Source organism: Cupressus sempervirens, chromosome 5 (genome assembly GCF_028749045.1).
Source record: "Cupressus sempervirens isolate cs-2001-9-10 chromosome 5, ASM2874904v1, whole genome shotgun sequence".
NCBI lineage: Eukaryota > Viridiplantae > Streptophyta > Pinopsida > Cupressales > Cupressaceae > Cupressus > Cupressus sempervirens.
This window is the reverse complement of record NC_143122.1, coordinates 735,118,261-735,144,621: the sequence shown is the minus strand read 5'-3', so window position 1 is coordinate 735,144,621 and position 26,361 is coordinate 735,118,261. Positions and strand designations below refer to the sequence as shown.

Here is a 26,361-nt window from a genome sequence, read left to right as displayed (position 1 = left end):
CAATAGGCACCTACACATTAGTAATCATAATTTTCTCTCCTAATTCCAAAGTAGAAGACACCATAGAGAGAGCTAAGCGAGAAGACACCCAGCCAAGGGGAGAAATTTTCCATGGATCCTAAAAGATAGCCAAACCACCAGCACTGCCGTAGCCCTAACACACTAGCATTGCCCACGAGTCCAAATACTAGAGGCATGTTGGACCATAGACTCCATAGAGAGCTTAGTCTCTTGGATACAAAAAATTAGGAGAATGATCAACCACCAGAATCTGAATAGGCTTTTTTCTAGGGATGCTATTCAACCCCCTAACATTCCATGAGAGAATAATCATCATTGAGTAGAATGAGGAAAATGAGCATCCAATGGTTTCACTAACCTAGATTCCATGAATATATCTCTTGTGAGTTTAATCTTCATGTAGCATTTGACTGATACTTCCCCTTGGTTATATTATCCATCTAAGCTTGTCCTTTCCTTACAATATCTTCCAAACCACCATCATTTCTGACCATAGAAAAATCCACTCCTTTGGAAGTCAAGTTGCATGGATATTGACATTGTAAATGACCATACTCATGCCATATCCAACACTGGAAAGGGAGGGATTCATAATCTACAGATCACAAAGATCAAATGCTGAACATTTTAAAAATTTTCCTTTATTTGAAATGTAGTCAATGGTGCAATTTGTAAGGAGGATAGCGGCTCCCAACGAAATTGGTATGTTGAACAACTATCCATAAAAAAATTAAAATTGAAACCCTACAATGTTGTTCATGCCAAGATAAATATCAGAGCCCATGTTTCAACACTAGGAACTTTAAACCCTTATGCTTCTGAAACTTAAACTAAACATTAAATTGTGTGTGTTTTTGCCCTCATAGTTTGGGCATTCTTGTTACTTGAAGCAAGCAACGAGGCAGAGGTCGTAGGGTGAGAGGTGGTAGAGTGGGATAGGGGGATGGACCACCTCCACCACCACCACCTCCACCTCTGCCACCACCGAACCCAAATCAAGACTCTATAGATGCACTTCAGACTTTGATTGGTGTAGTTCAACAGAGGGTAGTACTGATAGTTTAGCCTGTTCAGTAGATTTCAGTAGTGGAAGCAGAGGGACCCAGAGGAGGTGGGCCCAAAGGCAGAGAGAGGACTAGGAGTCCCCCACCGAGATAGTTAGAGGGGCAGGATGAGCATGAAGGTGAGTCAATACACCAGAGAGGATTCCCATTTGTCAGACCTCCTAAACGTATAGGAGATGATATCAGGGAATTGATTCGACTTGGGCCACCATTATTTATGGGTTCCATTGAGGGAATAGTAGAAGAGGCATGGTTGTAGAGCCTACATTGGTGCTTTGGATTATGACCCTATGGGAGTAATCTAAAGGCACACCTCACAGTTCATCAGTTAAGAGGGGATGCCTCCAATTGGTGGCATCAGGAGGAGATCGTAGGTGGAGTGAGGATGGACACCCTCACATGGGAGTCTTTCCTAGAAATATTTTGAGAGAGGTACTTTTTAGAGAATTTTTGACAGAAATAGATAGAGGAGTTCCATTCTCTTTATCAGAGAGGTCTTACAGTGGCTCAGTATGAGAGTAGGTTTCTCGAGCTCCTTCCTTATGTGGAATACATGAAGGATGAGAAACTATGGGTACATCATTTTATCATGGGTTTGAATTTTGCACTTCAAGGTCCAATTCGAATGGCCTTCCCTACCACCTTCAGACAGGTAGTGGAGATAGCACTAGTGGCAGAGGATACCTGGGGTAGACAAGAATCATGGGATTGGTCTCAGAACTGAAACTCTACCTGACAAAAACCCCCTTGGAAAGGGAATCAAAACTATACACCAGGGTCCTCTAAGGGCCAACAGTCTCAGCAGTAGCAACAAGAACCCTCACAATGTAATCAGGGCTCTAAGCCCAAGCAGTGGTAGTTACAGCAGGATCAGAAAGTACATACCCCACAGTCACAGGCAGTGCAGACTTAGCAGTCTTCTAGGAGTGGATATAGTTGGTCTAGCAGATCAGGAGGCCCACAGTAGTCAAGATCATAGGATACATGATCTTATACCCGAGGGCCATGCTATGCTTGTGGTGGCATGGGTCATATAGCTAGAGAGTGTCCGCAGGGGCAGTCATCTAGTGGTCAGAGAGGGGCTTTTTCAGAGCTGACAGTTGGAGACATGGGCAGGTTCCATAGAGATTTCGCAGTGGTTGACAACCGCTAGATTGAGCATTAGGGTATAGTTATTGAGCCTACAGGTGGAGTTGGTTGGCTAGTTAGTGCTATAGACTATCCATATTATTGCCCGACAGAGCCTAGCTCCTCGAGGTTGAGAGTTGGACCAAGTTAGGGTCTAGTGGGAATGTTACAATGAGGTCACGATTTCTTGGGAGGATGCAACACAGATGCAATCTCTATACCCTTGTCTTTTGATGAACTCTAGGAGGAAGTTCATGCCTAGTGGGGGAGGATGTGAGGCCTCGCCCCAACCCTTCATAGCCTTAGTTATTACTTTATCTTTTTGTTACTCACGACTCGAGATGTTGAGACATTATCAGATACTTGAACATATTATATTATTTCATGCTGTGTGATGTTATTTTTAGATATTTGAGTTTGTTATTTAATGTTTTATGTATATGTATATTGATGAAATCAGTAAATGTAGGATTGATACTTTGAATTAAGAGTTTTTAAATGGTTAAGAATTAAGTAGGATGAAGAAACCCTTATTAATGTATGTTTCAATTTATGAGAATTACTGATATGTATATATGTACATGTGATTTTTAAGACTACTGATGTGTGCAATGAGTGTGTAGATATTTTAGTCGAGGAAACCGATGGAGGAACAGAACTGATCTCCATGTGCTAAATTTTGAAACCTTGTTGTTCGTAATTCAAGTATTGTATTGTGAGATGTATGAATGTATCTTTTCATGTTCAGTAAATGTGAATGTCTCGTAATTATGTTCTATTAGTGTCAGTTGACACTCGTGAATTGTGTATGCTCTTCAGCATTCTGATTAGGGTTAGTTGTGTACCCTTTGGACCTTAGTTGGTTTAAGTGAGTGTCAGTTTGCTAATTTGATTGTTAATCGAGTTTAGTCATCCTTAATCTGAATTAGTGCTTAATCTTCTTTTTAGAGTTGTTAGTTGGTCCTAATTATTTCCTAGCTTTTGTTTAGCTCTAAACCTTTTCCTAAGGCTTCAAAACATGAAATAATTATACCCAAGGGGTATGGGTATTGGTTAGCGGTCTTTTCCAACCCCTAAGCCCCTTTTGTTGACTTTGGAGATCACTCAAAAAGTCCCTTTTTGCCTTTTAGCGAAAATTGCTTGTGGTTACCATGAGTTTCATTACCCCACCTCCACTTATGGTTTAATCATAGTGTAGGTTGAGTTAGGAGTTTCTAGAATTGCAAGTGGGTGGGGGGTAGTTATTGATCCCTTTGGTGGTTGAGCTTGAGGCTTATTTAGAGGCCCTTCTTGGTCTTGTGGAGGTTGTTACCCAATCTCTACATTTAGAGAGGAGTTCTTGAAGATTGAAGGAAGAAAAAAGGGAAAATCTACTCAAACTTGTTCATTGCCATTTCCTCCTTGTGAAGGTTGGATTTCTCAACTCCCTTGTTTAGATTTTATTCTTGTTTCATGCTTATGCTACCTTGTTGTTGTTTCAATGTTTGTATGTTTGTGGGTATGTTGGGAAGCTTTGAAAACCATGTTATTTTTGGATGATTTTCTTTCTTGTTTATGTTTGAAATTTTGAGATTTTTCTTGCATGCGTGTTTTGGTATTACTCACCCTTGGAGAGGGCAGAAGTGACCAATATTGGGAAAGGTTTGTTTAGTCGGACTCCAACCAGTGTAGAGTCTCTTCTCAGGATGAGAAGAGGGAGAAAGGGTAGGGTGTTATGGGCCCCTACCTGTCAGTACAAACCTTGTATGATTTTGGTATGTTGAAATGGAAGAACGGAAGTTCTTTGTATATAGCCCCGATTGGGCATCTATTTGGTGTTGTGCTTGACTTCTCCTAGTTGGAATAATCCACCTTTCCCTAGTTTTTATTCAGTGTAAATCCTATTGTGTAAACCATGTATGATTATGCTTGTTTGATTGTCTCTTGGTTATGCTTGGTTGTAACTCGATCAGATATTTGTTTCCTCCTCGGTACATAGTAATGTGTTGCAGAATTTGATATGGAACCCTTGATGAGGGTCATGAAGGAAATTTAATTTAAGTGATGTAATTCAGGATTGAAATCCTATGTAATTGTAATTTCAAAATTTTTTGGATTGACAAAAAAGCTGGGTTTTCTTCCTGATTGTTTCCCAGCTGAGCCCTTGAATCAGGCTTCCCAATAAAATTGGTGATTGAGTATAATTACTTGTCTTGTGATTTAATCGTAATTTCATTAGATGGATGCACATCAAGAATAAGAATTTTTCATGATGGCTAATTGAGCAAAATTTCAAGTCCCTTATATGCTCCTTATATGTTCAAAATGATAACTATCTTAAGGTTATTACAAGTCCTTATAGGTTTGCTTTATAAAGAAATTTGTGACAAAGATCGAATTATTGCAATCCAAGTTATATAGAGAACAAATAATTATGGTATCACAATGTTTAAACCTATGTTTTAAATCTATCAAAAAAAAAATATACATTGCTTTAAAAGATCCTTTCTGATTATTAAAAAAATTAGATTAAAAATTAAAATCAATATTAAAATAAACATCAAGAAAATAAAAATATCATAGTTATAGTAGATATCCTAAAAATCCTATTTTGCTACCTATAAAACTTTTTAACATAAATGCATTTCCCATCCTTGGGGGACATCAGATTTGGAATGAATTTTTAGTAAGGTTTTAAAAAACAAAATTTTGTTTATGCAAGTCAGGATGTACATCCATCCACCTTTCTTCTTTCGTTATGTGTTGAGCGCTCACTTTGGTTGGGTGGACTTTATCAAAGTTGGCAATTTATTAAATTTGTCTTCATTATGTTTGGGCCGACCACCTTTGATTAGGGTCTGCACTGGTCAGTATGGGGCAGAGCGTTGTCCCAAGGACAGCACTTGGGAAGCACTCCTTGGGAAGCGCTTGCCCAAGGGCTAGTGTAGTTGTGTAGGGGGTTAAAGGGTAGAGTTAGTAGGTTAGTTAGTTAGGTTAGTATTGTATGATAGTTAGTTTTGTTTATAATTTATTTATTAATAATAATTTTTTTTAAATCGTAAGTTGTTTTTAGTTGTTAGTTTAATTATATTAAATTGTAAGTCATTTTAAGTTTAGCATGTTAGTATAGGTGTTAAGTTAGTTAGTTTAAATGTAAGTTTAGTAATAGTTTTTTTTTTAAAACAAAGTTTAAATTTGCTATTAATATTGTTAAAGCTATTTGTTGTAAATTTTATATATACTTCTTCGGTAGTAGTAGTTTAATTTCATGTTTTAATTAGTTAGTTTAAATTTTATTTAAATTTTAAAAGTTAAGTTTTATTTAAAGATTGGTCACTCATTTTGTATATGGTTAGATCAATTTTAGATTTAGTTAGTTAGTTTTAAGTTAAATTAGTTAGTTGTCAGTAAATTAAATTGATGTCTAATTTATATTTCACATTAATAATCTTTAATTTTAAAGTTTGGGATTAATGTTTTGTTTTTAATCATTATAATTGTTTTAGTTAGTAGTATATATTATGTTTTATCGTGATATTATGTTATTGATTAAATTGTTATTACTTTTGAATTACTTAAATTTAAATAGTTTTATCATTAATGTTAATTGAATCTAAGTATAGAAGGGTTGATTTTTTTTTTTTGATATAAGTTTAAATGGGAAATTTGTTTAATTAATCTTCTTTTCATATACATTGTTATTTAAGTAAATTTTGCATACCTTTATAAGTTAATGTAATATCATAAAATTTGTCTTTATCAACTTAATAACGAGAGTAGTAATTTTAACAATGTCAAGATTTGATTAATAATGATAGGTTTAATCTCAACGATGTATTCCTCCTTAAGACTATAAACTTAACATGAAATGTAAAGAACCTTGAACTATGATCTTAACCTTTTTAAACTTTGAGCATTCTAATTATTATTTCAAAAAATTATTATTTAAGGAGCTGGAGGTGCCATTTTATTTTTTTTTGGTGGGGGGGGGGGGGGGGGGGTGGGGGCGGGGAGGCGTTGGGGTGCTGGGGTTGGGCTAAAGCTTAATTTTGAATCTTTTCCTATTACCTAGGAGCCCTACTTTCTAGTTGAGAGGATGAAAATGGGTTGGGGTTGGAAATAGCCCCACCAGCTTAGGGAAGAATTTTAAATAGTTGTTTTCTAAAATTAAAGATTTGGTAAAAAAAATTCTATAAACTATTTTTTGAAATTTAATAATATTGCATGTTTATAGAGGCTAGTCACATTTTTTAAAGATAAATTGAAATAAATATAAAAAATACTAGATATAGAAATATTGTTTTTCATAATTAAAATACATATTTAAAAAAAAAATTGAGGTCTATAATAAACATTATTTTGACAAACTTAAAAAATAGAAATTTAAATTTCACAAAAACCATAATAATTTTGAAAAGCCAAAAATTTAAAGTGATGTAATTTGTAGCAACTAGTAGACTAATATAAAAAATTTATAAATAAATATGAAGACTTTAAATATATTAAAACATTTAGAAGTGCAACATTTAGAAGTGCTAAGATGAATCCAAAACATTAGAATAGTCATATACATTATGATTTAATTTATATATACAAAATACAATTTAAAAACTACTTAGATACACCTGCATATAAATACATCTACAAATGCAAGTGTCTATTAAATAATATAGAGATAGAAAGTACTATAATCATGAACGGCTTAGATATCACAAACTGAGGCTTGATTCCTAGTGTAAAAGTGTTAAATAGTCAAAGGTCGACTTACTTTTCCAAGCTTAATTTAATTATTGAATGCGTAAAGAAACCAATTACATATTCAACCTATTGAAGCTATGGTATCTATTGAAAGTGAGCAACCACTTGTCACACTGCATTTACTATGGGAGTTTTTTAGGCTAGGATATAATGGCTCTAACTAATGGTGAACCAATTGTTTTTGGTGTTGAAAATTGCTGCTTTGGTCTGCCATGACATCGTGACTGAACAAATGTCCAAATAAGTTTGTCCTAAAGGTTTTTCACAAGGTAATCCTAACATTATCCTTCTTTTGGAAGAATTTGATGCTTCATGTGATTGGTTAGAACAACACACCTTGATGGGTTATTTTTTGGGTAGGACTCCCCATGAAGCTATGCTCCAAGAATGGGTTAACAAGAGCTAAATTCCTCATGGAGTTTTCCTTGACACTGTGCAAAACCTTACCAAAGGTTTTTTTAATTTTTCTTCCCTAACCCTTTGTAAGTAAATATGGTCTTTAACAACAGTCCTCGGTCTTTGCATTCTTCTTTTCTTCTTTTTCAAAAATGGTTATGAGACTTCACAATCTTAGATGATAAAAATTTTAGGGTTCCTGTGTGGGTCGAGTTCCTAGGTTTACCCCTACCATGCTGGCCTTTCATTGAGTCCATTGCCAAAGCCTTTGGCAAAGTTGTCACTAAGGAGCTTGAGAAAATTTTTAATGCCTGCTTACAACAATGCATTTGCATAGATGTGGATCTTTTCATGGATCTTAAGGATTATGCAAAAATTCAGATTCGGACTAAAACCTTCCCCCAGAAGGTGCTTTACTTGAACCTCCCCAACACCTATTATAGGTGCCAATCCACAAAACACAAAATTAAGGACTACCCTCTGGCTATGCCTAGGGTCAAGCCTGTGCCTAAAGAGGTTCCTATCAAACAAGCCGAAGGGAAGAAATAAGAATGGGCTACTATTGGGCATAAAGGCAAGGCTCCCTCAAATCCCTTGCCCCCAAGTAGTCCTATGCTATGATCGCTACGGTTCCTCCTATGCCTATAGGAGCATTAATTCCAGCCACCATAGGGATGCAATCAGCGGACAAAGGAAGTACTCCCAGAGTTTTATAAGTTTTACTACTTCCATAGCACCACCAGTGATGCAACATTCTTGCATTGCTCCTAGATGTGTGCAGATACCAGACGTGAAATATCAGGCTATAAGTCTAGAGGGTTTTCTATTTGAGTTCAACCATATTTCTACATTCTTGTAGAATAGCTACTCCTCTCTTAAGGATGATGATGATATGGAAGAGTTCTCATGAACTTCCTATCATGGAATGTTTGAGGTCTCACAGACATCCCTAAAAAGTACTATGTTTGGGATGTCCATCATAGACTTGGTAATTTAGATTTTCTCTATCTGCAAGAAGTTAAAATTTCTAGTTTCATTCTTTCTTTTGCATGCTGCATAATTTGGCATGATGGTGTGATTTTTTCTTCCCAGCATGAAGCTGGCTGAGGTGTAGTTACTTTCCTATCACCTCACCTTCATTCTACTATTATTTTGCATAGTTTTGATCCCACACATAGAATTATTTGGCTTTTGCTTTCCATTAACAATCATTCTTTTGGAGTCATTAATATTTATGCATCTGATGGTGCTATCGAAAGATCCTAGATGTGGGCCTGGTTGGCTAACAACTTGCCTCTAGCTACTTGGGTCATGTGTGGGGATTTTAATATGGTTGAAGTGGTGTTTGACAAAGATGACATTCTACCTTTTTGTTGGACAGCTGGGGAAAGACAAGCTTGGTATTACATGTGCAATAAATTGGGCCTTTTTTATCCCAATGCCAACCACCGCCAAGATAGTGGGGTTTGGCACACTTTGTCTAACTTTCAAGATGGCTCTGACTGTATATTAAAATGCCTCGATTGTGCTATGATCACTGTGCAATCTTTTTCCTCTTTTTCTGAGGATCAAGTTCTACCTGTCATTCCCCTATTAGATGTGACATTATTTTACCACTATCCCATTTATTTTGTCATTTCTTGGCAAATAGCTATCCCAAAGGTGGCCAAGTCTTAGTTCTTCCTCAACAAGTCAGTGCTGATGCATGCTTCCACCATCTTGGACATCCTATATGTCTGGAATTTGGAACCATGTCTACATTCTCAAAGGGGATGGATTGAATGGTGGAATGATGCCATTACTAGAACTACCCAATTCCTATGCATTTATGGGTGACAATTAGCTATGTTTAGAAAACAGTCATATGAAGCCAATAGGCTTGCCCTCAAAAAAGCGTCTGAATCCCTCACCCTCAAGCCCTTTGATGTGGACTTACAAATTCAGCTTACCAAGCTTCATCATGACAAACAAATTTCTAATAATTTTTCTTGTTGGGGAGCCGAAATCAAAGCCCATCTCCACTGGTTGAAGGTTGGTGACAAAGCCTTGAAGGAGTTTAATCAAGGTCTTGCGCCTGTCATACCAATGTTGGGATTAAAAAGATTAAACAAGGAAATGTTGTTCCATCTAGTCTCCGTACCATCCTACAAGAATTTTTTCATCACTATGAGAATGTGTTTGCTTCCTAGGGGAATTTGGTTGCTCAGGAGGAAAGTCTCAGAAAGTGTATTTCTATTACTCCAAACTGTCGTAGTTGAGCAATGTGCTTTCTGTGAGCAACTTCTTTCCCTCCAAGACCTTAAAGAAAAAATGTCTTCTCCATGGTGGATGACAAGTCCCTTGGGTGTGATGGGTTTCCTTGTGAATTCTACAAACACCTTTGGGAGCATACAGATCCTAATTTGCACAAAGTTTATCTTCAAGCCTATCATTCTAAAAGCTTAGGAGCCATTATAAACAAAGGAAATATCAAATTCATACCTAAAGCTGGCGATCTAGAGGACATATGCAATTGGAGACCCATTAACCTTCTGAATGTGTCTTATAAAATTATTGCCAAGGCACTCTCTCTCAAAATCAAGCACATGTTGCCCTTAATTTTTGTGGCCAGAGCAAATTGGATTCATCAAGTCAAGATATATATTTGACAACATCATTGCTGTCTGGGAGGGAATGGAATGGGCATGCAAGTCCAATCAGAAGGCTATCTTTTTTAAGATAGATTTTGCTAAAGCCTATGGTTGCATTGAATAGCCCTTCATCTTGGTTATGCTCTGAGGTCTGGGTTTTGGCCTCAATTTCCTTCAGTCCATGGAGATGCTATTTGGAGATGCTAATGCTTGCATTACCATCAACAATTTTCAATCTAAGGCTTTTGGACTATTTGGTTCCATTAGGAAAAGTTGTTCGCTAGCTCTTGCACTTTATGTCCTTGCTGCGAAAGGTTTTGGCTACTTACTTGCACATTTTCTGTCCTCAAGACTGGTACATGGCGTTTCCTTGTTTGAATCATGCTCCCAATTATTCACTAGAAACTTTGTCGATGATTCTTTTCTTACTCTTTTAGAGGATGAAGAAAACATCTATAATGCTTTAAGTTGTCTAACACCTTTTGTTAAGCCTTTGGTTTTGCCATTCAATGGCATAAAATTCTCTACTTCTATTAGTCTTTTTTGCTAGCTCCACCTTGGCTCAGCTAGTTTGAGTAGAAATGGGTTGCTCATGGGGAAATCTTCAACTTTCTTGGCATTCCTTTTGCTTTCCAGGCATCACCTTTGGAACTTTCAATTGCTATGTTGGCCAAGATTAGTAAAAAGCTCAACTACTGGATCACAAAGCTACTCTCCTTCACTAAAAAATTCTAGATTTGCTCAAAGATTTTGGCAACCACTCATGTGTATTACTCCTCCTTCTGGGCTCCATCCAAAGCTTCTTACATGAAGTTGGAAAGATAGCTCAAGGATTTTCTCTGGGCCTTTGGTTCTAATCACTATGGCTTCCACAGAGTGGATTGGGATTTTTTTTGTCTCCCAAAAGAGTCTGGTGGTCTTGGTGTACTTTCCACTCAGAAACAAGGCCTTGCTCTTAGTGCAAAATGGATTATTAGGGCTATTTCAGGAGATGAAGCTTGGAAGATTCTTATTTGGTAGTGCATTTCTTTCAGCTTTCCTGTCAACAGCCTTGCTTGGAAGGGGATTGATTTTCAAAATCTTCTCATCATGCATGAGCCTATAGCTATTATAGGCTCTTTGTCATCAAGAGCATTTGGAAAGCTTGGGAGGCTATTAAGCCTTGCCTTCGATGGGCTAGAGATGAATTCTGCAATGGCCTCTCCTTGAATCAACAAAACATTTGGTGGTCTCCCCTATTTTCCATTCAGCATACCCCCCTCACCAAGATTCAAGTGGCCAATGCTCTGCATTCTTTTAAATGTAGCATCAAAACTCCTAAGGACCTCTTTTCAAGGGTCACAATCAGTTTCAACACCCAAGAAGATATGCAAGTACAATACCGCCTTATCCATTTAGACAAGTAGACTTTTGAGCTTCTACTTTCTTCCATCCCTATTTAGTTAGTTCATAAAGTAGGGATTTAGTTTGTTCGCCCTTGGTGGCTTGATTGGAAGTGGTATCTTGCCACTCCCTTTTCTAATTACAAGCCAATTTTGGGCTACAAATGGCTTTTTCCTCATCTTCTGATGGTGGATATGCTAAACCACAGCTGGCATTTGCAATCTTCTCTTTCTTAATGGAGAAAACACTTTGATACCATATGGAATATTATAACTAAACCCAAGATTACACTTTTGCTTGGTGCATGGCCTTCCAAGGTCCTATCCTAGGGCCTCAAATCAAACACATTGAGGTTCCTGATCCTAGATTCCCCTTCTATGGACAACCAGAGTCTTTCTTGCATATTTTTTAGTTTTGTAAGCATGCTCAAAATTATTGGCATTGGATCCATGATTTTTTTAAGCCATTCAAACCTGAGTCTTTTTCTTGGCTTATTGGGTGACTCTCCCAGATTTCCTCAAAAGTTTTCCCAAATTTGGCATACCTTTAGTCTAGAGATTCTATTTTCTCTTTGGAAAGATAGGAATGCCATTCTTTTCACACAATTTTTTGAATGTTAATACTGCTATGTACACTAAGGCATGCATTTGTAATAATGTAATTATGCAAATTTAGGTACAAGCTAACAAAGATGCACTCAAGGTAGCTCACCTATAGGAGCTTCTTAATCACTGGGGCAATGCTCCATGCACTATTGCTAGAGTTTTCCCTAATGCCTTAGTAGAGACCTTGATGCCTCGTGGCCACCAACCTCGCCACCACTCCTCTAGCTTCCACTCACACACCCCATCCTCCTAGGCTTCCCACCACCACTCTATAGTGGTGGTGATGGTGGATGGAGGTGTCACTCAACTTCCCCACCCCATGGTGGTTTTGGTTGGTCCCTGGCTCCTCCTTTTGGTACTCATCGTGCACATTCTAGGAAATGACCTCACCTAGACTTGGTGATCTCTCCTCTAAGGCTAGAGGTCAAAGATGTGAAGGTTGCCACTGTTACTACTACTACTAATGATGGCTGGACTATTCCTAGCCTATCCCCCAATCCTAAAGCTGATTGGGGTTTCAAGACAAAGATGATTCACCATCCTTGGTTGGCACTACTTTGGCAACCTAAAGTTGCCTTATGTGGTCTTTTTTTATGAATAGTTTCTATTTTCAACTATGGCTATTTTATTAGTTCAGCTTTGAACTCACTCGCAAGGTGATCTTGATCCATTGGCCCTTTTTTGTGAATTGTAATCTAGGTATATTTTATTAATAGAAGAGGACACTATTCATTAATAAAAAATTAAAAATTGCCAACATTAGTGCTGGGCTTTTTTAATTTTATGTACTGGCTGATTTATGGTTGAATATTTTCATTGCTAATTTTATTTTAATTTTAAATTCACATTTCAATATTTGAATGTGTTTTAAGAGGAAAATCCCAAAATGCAGTAAAATAATTTTGTAATTTTGTTTTGGTGACCATTTTTGCAAAAATTCGATGAGGGGATTCTAATCTTTGGTGAGATAAGATAGTAGTTTGAAAACATGAAGCTTGCTTCAAAAATTTTAATTTCTAAATGTGGATATAAAAATTATTTCCTCTCTACCACGAATCATTCCCTCTAATTTGAAGGTGGGCAGAGATAGAGAAAACTAAAATAAAATGAGAAAGCTTTGTATTATCATTTATTTACCTGATGATTCTATCCATTACATCTGCCTCTATTCATAGAGGTCTAGAACCATACACATTATCAATAGGAAGGATAGGATCTGGAATATGTTGTAGTCAAAAATCACATGTAAAAAGAGGAAAGAGAAAAATGTATATAGAAGGGCAGTGGGAAGCTTTCATATTAAATATGGTGGTTGAAAAATTTATACCAAATTCTAGATTGTTGATCGCTATAGAAATTACCACATGCCAATAGTCCCCCCTAATTTCTACCATTAATTATATGAATGTTTATAATATTTATTTGATCTCTTAGATATTCAAATTGTTCTTGTGCTAATGCCTTTGTAAATATATCTGTCAATTGATCTTCGGATCTACATTAATACTCTAAGTTGATTTCTCCATTATTGACCAATTGTTGAATAAAATGATATGTAGTATCAATGTGCTTTTTTTCTTCTCAAAAATATGATTCTTTGATATTGCGATGACAAACTTGTTATCACAATAGATTGTAGTAGAATCCTCTTGCTCATGCATTAGATGTTTCAAGACTCTTTGCATCCATATTGCTTGATATATTGCTGATGTACTAGCTACATATTCTATTTTAGTTGAAGAAATAGTCATGATAGTTTGCTTCTTTGATGCCCATGCCACACTTGTTCAAAGATGAAATGCATATCCTAATGTGCTCTTTCTATCATCAATACTTCCTACAAAGTCACTGTCAGTATATCCAACTAGTTGAAAATAATTTGAAGAAGAATATGTTATGCTATAATTTAGATTCCTTGCAATGTATCTCAATATTCTCTTTCCTACTTGCCAATGTGAGTTCTTAGGTGAATCCATAAATCTAGAAATTATACTCATTGCATACATAATATTATGTCTAGTTGTTGTGAGATACATCAAACTACCAACCAACATTATAAATTGAGTAGAATCAAATTTAGTGTCATTATCTTCTTTACTTAATTTTGTGCCCATTTTCATAAGTGTAGAGATTGGACTACAATTTACCACTCTAAATTGTCTCATAACATTTTGTGCATATTTATTTTGAAAAATGAACAGATCCTTGTCAATTTGTGTTACTTCAATACCAAGAAAACATTTCATCAAACTCAAATCTATCATCTTAAATCCTTTCTTCATTTTTGATTTAAACATATCAATGGAAAGATTACCTGTAAAGATCAAATAATCAACATAAAAGAAAACAATCAAAATTTGAACTTCCTGATTGACTTTGGTGTGTAGTGTTGGTTCACTAGTGCTTCTATTAAGTCCATTATTAATCATATATATCACTAGCACATTTCCCCCTAATTTTTGAACAAAGGCCATATTGGCCTATAAATACTTTAAAAAAAATTTTTTGATTGATTTGGTCAAAATTTCTACCAAATCAGGTCAATAGAAAAAAAGAATAAAAGTGAGGCAAACACAATTCTTGGTGGACTTTGCATTTTGAGTGGGAAATGTTCCTAGGACAAGAAATGACTGCATTTTGAATTTGAATCATAGTTTTTCTCTAATTATAGGTTGCATGTCTACCTATGCCGATTCACCTATCACTTCTTTTGGGGCCCTTCTGAATGCTTTTTGATACTCATGAATAGGGTAAGACACACATACCGTGAAGTCCAAATGTTTTTTTTCATTGTTTCACAATTTGTATGCATCCCTAACTTGTCATTTGGATCAACTTGAGTTTTGTTGAATTAACTTCTTTTATCTTCTAGAACCGTTGCTTGTATTAGAGAACTATTGCTATTATTATTTTTTCTTATTATTATAAAAGAATTTATTTGTTGATTATGAATTTATGATAAATTGGAAAGAATCAACAACAGAGGGAGTAGATTTCTAGCCAAAACAATAAGTCATTCCAAGCTAAAGGGGAACCATAAGGCACAAGAAGAAATGTCATAATAACCATTATGTTAATCCCATAAGTTCTTTTGCACACTGATAGGCTATGAAAGGATGCCTTAGTTGCTTGTATTATCTTCAAGATGTATTGTTCTATTTTCTTATTGTTGTTTCAAGTGTGTACTACTTGGTTGGGTTTTTTATCTTTGATGTTAAATTTGTATGCAGATAGGAACAATGTTTATGTTTTTGTAACTTCACAAAAATGATTTCACCTATGCAATGACTTACGAGCAATAACAACTGTATTCCCAAATCATAATCAATAACTTTATTACAAATTTCCAACCATTACATTTTTCAATAAATTTATTGTAACATAACGATTTAGTATGCCCCCTCATTATTCTTCATATATACACTTACTTACAAGTGCAACCATAATTCAAATGTAGTCATAATTTCTCTTGTAGTCATGGTCATTTCTAACCATTGCCAATGTAATATAGGTGATCCATCTATCCCCAAAAGAGCACCCTACATTTAGCAATTTATTATTGTTAGTTCATTCTTAACTTTATAAATATCAATAAGGGATTCACTCTCAAATTGGGGTGTTTTAAATTTTTATAAAGTTTCCTAAATGAACAATTAAAAGTACTAAAATTAATAAATATTTGAGACCTTTTAAATGCTATTATTTATAGTAGGAGAAAATTGAATTTTGAGACATTCAAAATGCTGATATGTTAACTTTTTATAAAATACAAAAATTGTACAAAATAAAGAATAAAAAATATTCTCTACAATTATTCCCCATTGAAATTCTCTTGTTATCCATCAATATCTCCCAGTCTTTTATTTGAGATAAAGATGGATTCACTTAATATGTCCATTTGAAATAAATTGATCCCCTTAACTTGGACATTCATGTCTAATTTCCACCATATGTTGTACTTATAATTAAAATCTAAGTTTACAATTTTAAATAATAAAATACTAAAAATATTTGGAAACTTCAAAATATTATTATTTAAACATTTTATTAAAATTCTTGAAGTGTCCAAGTTAGGAAAAACATGTTTATAAGTAGAAACACAAAGTTTATTCTCAAAGTTGGTGTTATGAACTTTGTACAAACGTGTATTAAAATATAATACTAAAAAATATTAAGGAACTTCTAAATCCTTTTATTTTAATATTTTTAATGAACTACTAAAAGTGTTCCTCCCCCCAATTTTTTTAAATTTTTATTATGTGTACAAATATCTAGCTTTTTTAGAGAGGTATTTTTATATCGACATTTCAAATAAAGTGATTACCTCAACTTTAATTTCCAAAACTTACCTTATTTATAATTGAAATCTATCCAAATTATTGCATCTAAGTGAGGGACATATCCCAATGCTTTGATCTCCTCCGACACAATTGTAAGAGATAGAGGAAGGGAGAAACACCATCCCAATACCACCAATGTATATAGAATAAAACATTTTAAGCGTTGTGTTAACAACTCCTGTAGCAGAAGTAAAGAAAGGTCCATGGGGAGAGAGGTTGGGGAGATCTATTTAGAGATATTGATATAGAGATCTTGATTTGGATTATTTGTTGTTCTCTTCTCCCAACCCCTAATTATAAGTTCTAACAAAATTCTCCAAAATTAGGGAAATTTATGTTTCTATTAAATCTCTTCTACTATTATCCTCATCCCCCTTTTCTAAATATTGTACATTGGGATTCCACAAATATCATTTGTAAACTACTTTTGAATTAAATGGAAGATTTGGAACCCTATGTTTCACAAATTGGTCGGGTCTTATTGTAACATTTGGTTGAGAAAAAAATCCTAAAACCATTCAAATATAAAAGTTAAAACATTCACGACACATTTTCTTTGTATAGATAGTGTAGAATTTCTTTTGGTCTGTATTTGTATTACAATTTATTTATCAATTAATTTAAGCTATTACTTCCAAAATGTGAAAAGAGTGAGATGTTACTTTACATGAATGCAAAAAAATTAAAACCCTTAAAACTAGAGAAAGTGCTACAAAATTTCTATATCTGACAATTTAGGAAGAAGTAATCTTTCCCTTTAATATTTTCATAATAATTTCTCTCAAAATATAATTTTTAATTTTCTTTATTTTTTATTAAATTTATAAAAATTAATTGAATAACATAATTAAAAGTATGTTAACTTTTTGACAATTAATAAATTAAAAATGTATATGGAGAATGAGCATATGAAAGAGTGGAGATATATCTTTATTTTACTTCACACTAAAAATATTTTAATCATTTTTCTAAGAATTATCTTCTTTCTGTTCTTGTTGAGTTAAATCTTCCTGATTGATCATTAGTTGTAACCTTACCATCTTACCTTGGTCATATCACTTTCCTAGTTTTACAATTTTATAGGCTAAATTTAGATCCTCAAGGTTGTTCAACTGATTGGATTGATAAATTTTATAACCAACAATAATCATCGAAGAAAAACTTACCTCTTTGTATCAAATATTGTTAAAGCATGTAGCTTCGGTCTGACAATAACTATGATATGCACAGTTAAAACTAATGACATATATATTTTCTGAGATCATTAAGGCATGATCAAAACTACTTTTGATTCCTTTGATGTTTAGATCATGATCGATCTATCCTTTATATTAGGCCACAGATTTAATGATTCATAATACATTGATTAATTTGGTTTAAGTTCGTAATAAATCATGAAGATTAGTTACCACCGAATGGGTGTGAGTATGAATGTCCATGTCTCCATTCAGAGACGTGACCAATCATCCCCACACCCTTTCCACCTAATATATATCTAATCTAGCTGAAGTAAACAAGGCATCAAAATCTATTAATGTAAGCACTTCAAAGGATCAATGGAAATTCTGAGTTCATTAATATTTTATCTTTGTTATTACTACACTAACTTCTGTAGATTCTAGAAGCAATTTAGTCCATTGGGATTAGTGATCATATCTACAAAACCAATGTGCATTAGTCTACAATTGATTTAAAATCTATTAATAAACTTTACATGGTATCAGAGTATTAACTTTAGAAACCTAAGTCATTGAACATTGGTTTGTTATGGATAAAAGGAGAAGAAAGTGACAATACATTCATATAAGGAGGAGATACATCTATACCATTGGCAAGAGGAGTCTGCGAACAAAATTCCTCTCTTCTATTCAAACATTGATGACTATAATAGACGATTGCAAATTAGAAGTATTAAAATAATGAATAGTATTCCACAAATGGATGATCAAGCCACTGTTATTATGTAATCTTTCTTTCTTCTTTGATGGACTATGGTTGTATCTTTTTGAGGACCTTGTATACCACAAGTATGTGAAGGAATGAGTTATCTTTTGCCCATAGAAAATATACACAATTTCCTTATGAATAAGCAGATTACTTCTAAAAGGGCCCACTTAGATTTTTCTTAGCTAGAGGATGATTCAATGTCATTGTAGAGCATTTAGTCCCCAAGAAGATTTGTGACTACTATCTTCTTACAAAAGTCAAGTAGAATCTATTAGAAGGATAGAACATGAAAGGAATTGAGACCTTCAGCCTATATTGATTACAAGTGGTTATAACATCTTCCACTTAGAGTTTTTGTGGGGAAAAACATTCTTAAGTGTGGGAGATTTGTTGGTGAATCATCTTCCCCTTGTGTTTTAGGACATTTTTTTATTAACAATGTTAGGGTGGGAATGACCCTCATTTCTTTCATAGGTCATGTGAGCATCTTTACCTAGCACTAGGCTGAAGAAGTTCTTCAAACAACATCCTAAGTGTGCCTAGATAGGTGGAAATTAAATGTGAGCTTAAAGAGTAGCAAACATACACCCTTCATTGGAAGTTGGAGATGCTTTCAACAGTAGAGATAAGAATTGAGATAGAAAATTATGTATTAATGGCTTTGCCATTGCAACTTGGTTAAAACCTAAATCTAAGTTCATGGGCTTCCAGATTGTTGATCTGATGACTCATTGATCCATTCAAGCTATCAATTTCCTACACTTAGAATATTAATTTGTAGACTTGTACACGAACACTAACAATACTTATGACTACCTAATGGATATGCCAAATCGGTCACCAAGTTTAGTCTCTCACATTCACCTCTGACTCATGAGAACTCCATGGAAGGTGCTAGTGTGAGAATTGATTGCAAATAATGTCTTTTGTAGAGTAAGTTAGAGATGGATGTTATGATCAATGTAAACTTTGGAGAAGAATCCTTGTCATGTAATGTACAAATTATATGCAAAATGATCTAAGTACTAGAAACCAAACTTTAGTTGACCTCCTATTAATCAATGTGGTAGAACCAAAAATACACTAGTCAATGTGGCTTCATCACTCTAAAGAACCATAAGTCAGTCATTATGAAGAAAACTATAGCATATGATGGGTTTATATTATAATTATGGGAAGTGTGTATAGATAGATTATAATCTATCAGTGGATGGTAGAGTCATAACAATTAATATTATATAAAGGATGAAAATGGATTCATGAGTTATATTTCCTATATGGGCTCATTTTATGTAAAGGAAATATTTGAAATACAAGGATAAAAGCATATGGAATTCAGATTCAGAGGGAGTTTGGCATCTTCAAAGAAGTTGAAATGTTGATGAACTCGAGCTTTAGTGGGAGTAGATGGGTTCAATCAAATTGTGACAATCCCAATCATAGTGATTGAGAGGGAGTTTCGCTATTGAAGGTGAAATACTTATGAGGTAAACTTTATTTAATTGATTATTATACTAATGAGATCATTTAATGCCTTATAGGCCCTATGGTAATAATGAGGAAGTAACGACTTCCATACGATTATCACGTGTATTTATTAATGTTATTAGAAGATGATGATCTTACACACATGATAGAGATCGTGTGGTGGCTATAATAGATCATGATAGATGATTTTTGACATGGTGGATTTAGTTCCCTAAAATAGACGATGACCTTCTAGATTGTGATAGACATTGTGTGATGGTTGAAACACATCACAATAGATCATGAATGTTCCTATGGTAAGTGCACATTACCTTTTAACATTTGAGTTATGGTGAATATCATGAGACTTGATATTCTTTGTCATACCATATCTTTGATATCATTTTGAGGTGATATCTAAACCTAGGTATCACATGTTAGGTGATTCCTCATATCACATGTTAGGTGATATGTAAAACAAGGTATGACATGCTAGGTGATTCCTCATATCACATGTTAGGTGATATGTAAAACAAGGTATCACATGTTAGGTGATTCCTCATATCATGTGTTAGGTGATATATAAAACAAGGTATCACATGTTAGGTGATTCCTCATATCAAATGTTAGGTGATATGTTAAACAAGGTATCACATGTTAGGTAATTCCTCATATCACATGTTAGGTGATATGTAAAACAAGGTATCACATGTTAGGTGATTCCTCATATCACATGTTAGGTCATATATAAAACAAGGTATCACATATTAAGTGCTTCTTCATATCACATGGTAGGTGATATTTAAAACTAGATTAGATGATACTACATATCATGTGTTATGTGATCACAAGATATGTAATATGGATATACCATGATCCCTTACGGTGGATATCATGAGACTTGATATCTATGTACACACCATAACTGAAAAGAATATCATTAGACTTGATTTTTTTAAATATATTTGGATGACATCAATTTTAAATAAGGAGAACTTATATATAAGCACTTTTTCTTCCCTAGCTAAGAGGGAGTGTTAAAGCATGTAGCTTCAGTCTGACAATAACTGTGATATGCATAGTTAAAACTGATGACATATATATATTTTTTGAGATCTTTAAGGCATGCTCAAATCTTCCTTTTAATCCTTTGATATTTAGATCATGATCGATCTATCCTTTATATCAAGTTGCAGATTTAATGATTGGTAATAAATTGATTAATTTGGTTTAAGTTTGTAACAAATCATGAAGATTAGTTACCATCGAATGGGTGTGAGTATGAATGTCCATTTCTCCATTTGGAGACATGACCATTCATCGCCACACCCTTTCCACCTGATATATATCCAATCTACCCAAAGTAAACAAGACATTGAAATCTATTAATGCAAGCATTTCAAAGGATCAAAGGAAAGTTTGAGTTCAATAATATTTTATCTTTGTTATTACTACACTAACTTCTGTAGATTCTAGAAGTGATTCAGTCCATTGGGATTAGTGATCATACCTACAATACAAGTGTCCATTAGTCAGAAATTGATTTAAAATCTAGTAATAAAATTTACAAATGTCATAAATAATCATGGGTCTATTCTCTTATGTGGATTTTGTGAGTTTTTCAACTTCATCCATTTATATAAGTCTTATGGTGTATTATTCATCATCTATCAAATAAACTATGAGTAAATGGATTAAATTCTTGATGACTTTGATTGTTCTTTCACCTTCCAACTAGATGAAATTATCATGGTATTGATCAACACATAGTTAATCCACCCTTCTTTGAAAACCTTTAGTAGATTAGCTAAATGAGTTAGACCCTTCAATACTAGGTACTTGAAATCTCCCTTCAACTATCTATTCTCATCACACATTTTCAAATATTCCTTCTTGATCTCTACATGTCTTAGCCTTATAATTTTGCATTATACAAATACCTTGACATCTTCTATTACTATTAGTTGGAAAGGAATTGATGATAGGGCATTGCCTTTATCAACTTCTACTACCTTTAAAGGATAGAGTTTGTATTCATATAGGGTATTTTCTATAATCTCAAACAATAGTGTGATACCAACATTCACTTCCATGGTGATCCTATGAAATCTTGTCTTTAACTTCAATCCTTTCTATAAAGTTTGTCACTTGATTCTACTACTCAAATTGGGTTAACAAATGATCAATTTGATCTTCAGAAAATACTTAACTCTTGAGTAATTGACTTAGTAGATCACAATATGCACTCACACTTAGCTCCAGAAATCACTCATCAAAATTATAAGGTGAAAATTTATTATGTTTTTCATCTATTTATTTTCCAAAAATTTCCCAACAACTACAAGGACATATCATCACCAATTTAATATTCTTTACTGATAATAATAGTTTACTATAGTATTTAAGTTCTTCCTTGTTAGGAGCTACAAGTTGCAACCATCTAAATGGATTACCCCATTAGAAGTGACTAGTATATTGTTATGTGTATCTAGAATCCCTATCAAAGAATATCCTAGTAAGGTATATTATCCCCCTATTATAGCCTTGAACTAGTTAAGGGATTTATTGACCAGTAATGTTAAGAAATACCTTGCTTAAAGGATCTTAGCAACTTGTTGATTTTTTTAGCAAAACAAAAAATATTTGACATGTAAGTACCTTCTTCAAGAGCTCATTAGATCCTTCATCCTTTGTATCTATCAATACAATCCTTTTATGTCCCCTTGGAGATCATATCCGTGACCACTCATTGATTCTACTACAATTCTTCATATCAACACTTAATTCTTATAAACTATTTTTCATTATCCTTGACTCTATTTATTCAATCATAGCCTTCAATTAGAAAACCTAATTAGGGTTCTAGATTCCTCAATAGCTTCCTCTAGATTCCATTTCTTATTCAAACCTTCTTACATCTTTGAGCATATCAAATTGATCTTTCTTTGTTTGTCATTCACAATATTTGTTTGCCATTCACTATATTTTTATTTTATTTGCTAACACATTTGTTGAATTCACCAAAAAATCCTATTCACACATCCCCATAAACTATTTCATTATGCACTATAATATATGTAGATAGTTTCACCCTTTGTTAAGATTCACCAAATCTTGCTCCATTGCGATCAAACATGAAATTTATCAAAATTGTTATAAACTTCACATGTTCAGAGAATGATTGGTTATCCTATTTACCTATTCACCAATATCCACTATTTATCGATAAGTCTTTACCTATTGACTCTTCACCTATTGGTCTATCTATGCACCAATAAATCTTGTATTTTAGTTCACCAGTAAGACTTCACATGTTTTTTCTTACCTATATAACTTTATCAACATTGCCTAATTGACCTGTTTGTCTTTACTACTTTCTTTTAATTGTAGGTTAGTCATATTTACCTATTGCATCTACCTAGTGTAACTTCACAAAAATGATTTCACCTATGCAATGACTTACTAGCAATAACAACCATATTCCCATGGCATAATCAATAACTTTATTACAATTTTCCAACCATTACATTTTTCAAAAAATTTATTGTACCATAACCATTTAGTATGCCCCCTCATGATGCTTCATATACCTACTTACTTACAAGTGCAACCATAATTAAAATGTACTTATAATTTCTCTTGTAGTCATGGCCATTTCTAACCATTGCCAATGTAATATAGGTGATCCATCTATCCAAAAAAGAGCACCCTACATTATGCAAGTGATTGTTGTTATTTCATTCTTAACTTTATAAATATCAATAAGGGATTCACTCCCAAATTGGGGTGTTTTAAAACTTTATATAGTGTTCTAAATGAAAAATTATAAGTACTAAAATTAATAAATATTTGAGACCCTCTAAATATTATTATTTGTAGTAGGAGAAAATTGAAACTTGAGACCTTCAAAATGCTAATATTTTGACTTTTTATAAAATACAAAAATTGTACCAAATAAAGAATAAAAAATATTCTCTACAATTATTCCCCATTCAAATTCTCTTTCTATCCATCAATATCTCCCATTCTTTTATTTGGGATAAAGATGGATTCACTTAATATGTCCATTTGAAATAAATTGATCCCCTTAACTTAAACATTAATATCTAATTTCCATCATATGTTGTACCTATAATTAAAGTCCAAGTCTACAATTTTAAATAATAAAATATTAAAAATATTTGGAAAAATATTATTATTTAAACATTTTACTAAAATTCTTAAAGTGTCCAAGTTAGGAAACTTATGTGTATAACTGTAAATACAAAGTTTACTCTCAAAGTTAGTGTTATGAACTTTGTACAAAAGTGTATAAAAATATAATACTAAAAAAATATTAAAGAACTTTTAAATCCTTTTATTTTGATATTTTCCTCGAACTACTAAAAGTGTCCCCCAGCCCCACCCCCCCAAAAACAAAAAAATTCATTATGTGTACAAATATCTAACCTTTTTAGAGAGGTATTTCAAATTCATTGATAATCTTAAATGAACTTTCGTGTAATAATTTATAAAGCTTTCTTTATTTACAATTGAGATGTCAATCACCTCAACTTTCTTTCCGATAAAAATACTTTTAATTTTTATATTGACATTTCAAATAAAATGATTACCCCAACCTTAATTTCCAAAACTTACCCCATTTATAATTGAAATCTATCCAAATTATTGCATCACCCTCTATCCAAGGTGTTCTCATACAAGTCATTAGAAAAAGGGTAGTGAAGGGAGGTAGAGTAGAGGAATTGTCTAAATGATTTTCTATCCATTTTAATATTTTTTACAAACTATTAGAAATGTCCCAAGTTTTTTTTATATAATATTATATATACAAATATCTAATCTTTTCTAAAGAAAGTATTTTAATTACATTGATCATCTTAAAGAAACATTCTTATAGTAATTTCTAAAACTTCCTCTATTTCTAACTGAAATCTAAATCACTTCAATTTTTCCTTTAAAATGCGTTTAATTTTTATGTCGACATTTCAAATAAACTAATTACCTCAACATTTATTTCCAAAAAAAAAACACTATTTATAATTGATGGCACCACTCTTACCCTACTTCTCAAAAACCCTCTAGATAAGGCAACTTAAATCTCATTATTTGCATTTACCAACAGTTGAAAATGTCTTGGCGTTCAGTTCAATGTGAACCAGGTGTTCTGACACAAATCATTGGAGAAATGGAAGTGAAGGGAGTTAGAGTAGAGGAATTACATTCTCTAGACTCGCAATGTCTAAATGATCTTCTACCCATTTATGGCATTATCTTCCTGCCCAACTATAGATTACCAGAGAATGATAACAGGCCTGTATTGGATCTTCCGAATATCTTCTTTTCAAAGCAACAACTCAACAATGCGTGCCCAACTCAGGCCATAATTTCCATACTCGTGAACTCTCCATCTCATGTGCAAATTGGTCCACAACTCTCCAATTTGAAGGAGTACAGTAGAAATTTCAACACCACTGCTGAAATCTATTTGTATTACAAATAACAATGTACTTCGTGAAGCTCACAACAGTTTTGCCAAAGAAGAGGCTGCTGCTTCTACTTCTCAAATTGATGGGCTGCTGCCAGTTGATAACATTGTTTATGAATTAGATGGGACAAAAGAAGGGCCCATCTCTCTTGGCCGCTTTGATGGAGCTTCGGATGGTTTGGATTGGTTGAATGTTGCTCGCCCAAAATTTCAACAAAGATTGGAGAAGTACATGGAAAGCAACATAGAGTTTAGCGTGTTGGGTGTTATGAAAGATTGGAAACAAGAGCATGTTGCCCGTCTGGAGAATCTCTAGAGCAGGAAAGATCAGGTTGTGGAGGAATTGAGAGGGAAGACGGATGAAGGAAGCAGAGACAGAATCTGAGATTGAACATTTGAAGCAGAAGATATCAGTGGAGGATGAGAAGATGAGAAGTTGGAAGAGGGAGAATGAAACTAAGAAGCATAACTATGCACACTTTTTTGAAAATTTCTTCAAGCTTTTATCTGACAAGGGTAAACTCAACAATGTAACTGAGAAAGCCAAGTCCGGGCAAAAGAAATGAGAAATCTTGATCAGTGGTGGGAAAAATGTGGTGAAACTCTGCAATCATGATATTTGATCTATTTAATTTCTATTTATAATTAGAATGTTTTACCAAGATTTAATATAGGCATGCACGTTGCTGTTAACTTAATACCCTCTATCGGAGAGCGTACGGACTTCGATCCCGCGACCACTGATATCAAAATAAATTTGTACATAGAATAATATTTACGATTTTCCGTTGAACGATTATTATTATTACTATGAAATTTCGTAATCATGCAGTTTACATTATTATGGAATTTCGTAATCATACAAATATCTAACATTTTCTAAAGAAAGTATTTTAATTACAAAGATAAATTTAGTTAACTATGAAAGAGTCTTGGCAATGAATTTTGTGGAACTTAAGAAAAGGCGCTGGACCATAAAAAACGTCAAAGTTTGGTGATTTTTATTTTTATTTTCATGTTATTTTCTAAAATAAAAGATTTGGTAAAAATTTATTCTATAAACTGTTTTTTTGAAATTTGATGAATATTTATTCTTTAAATTGTTTTTTAAATTTAATACTACATTTTTATTAAGGATAGTCACATATTTTAGAT

The 26,361-nt window shown here is 33.6% G+C and overlaps 1 pseudogene; it reads left to right on the top strand.

Annotated features, from left to right (window-relative positions):
• The first annotated feature begins 24,849 nt into the window (after positions 1–24,849).
• Positions 24,850–25,522, top strand: LOC149558042 (ubiquitin carboxyl-terminal hydrolase 2 pseudogene; annotated as a pseudogene).
• Positions 25,523–26,361: the final 839 nt, after the last annotated feature.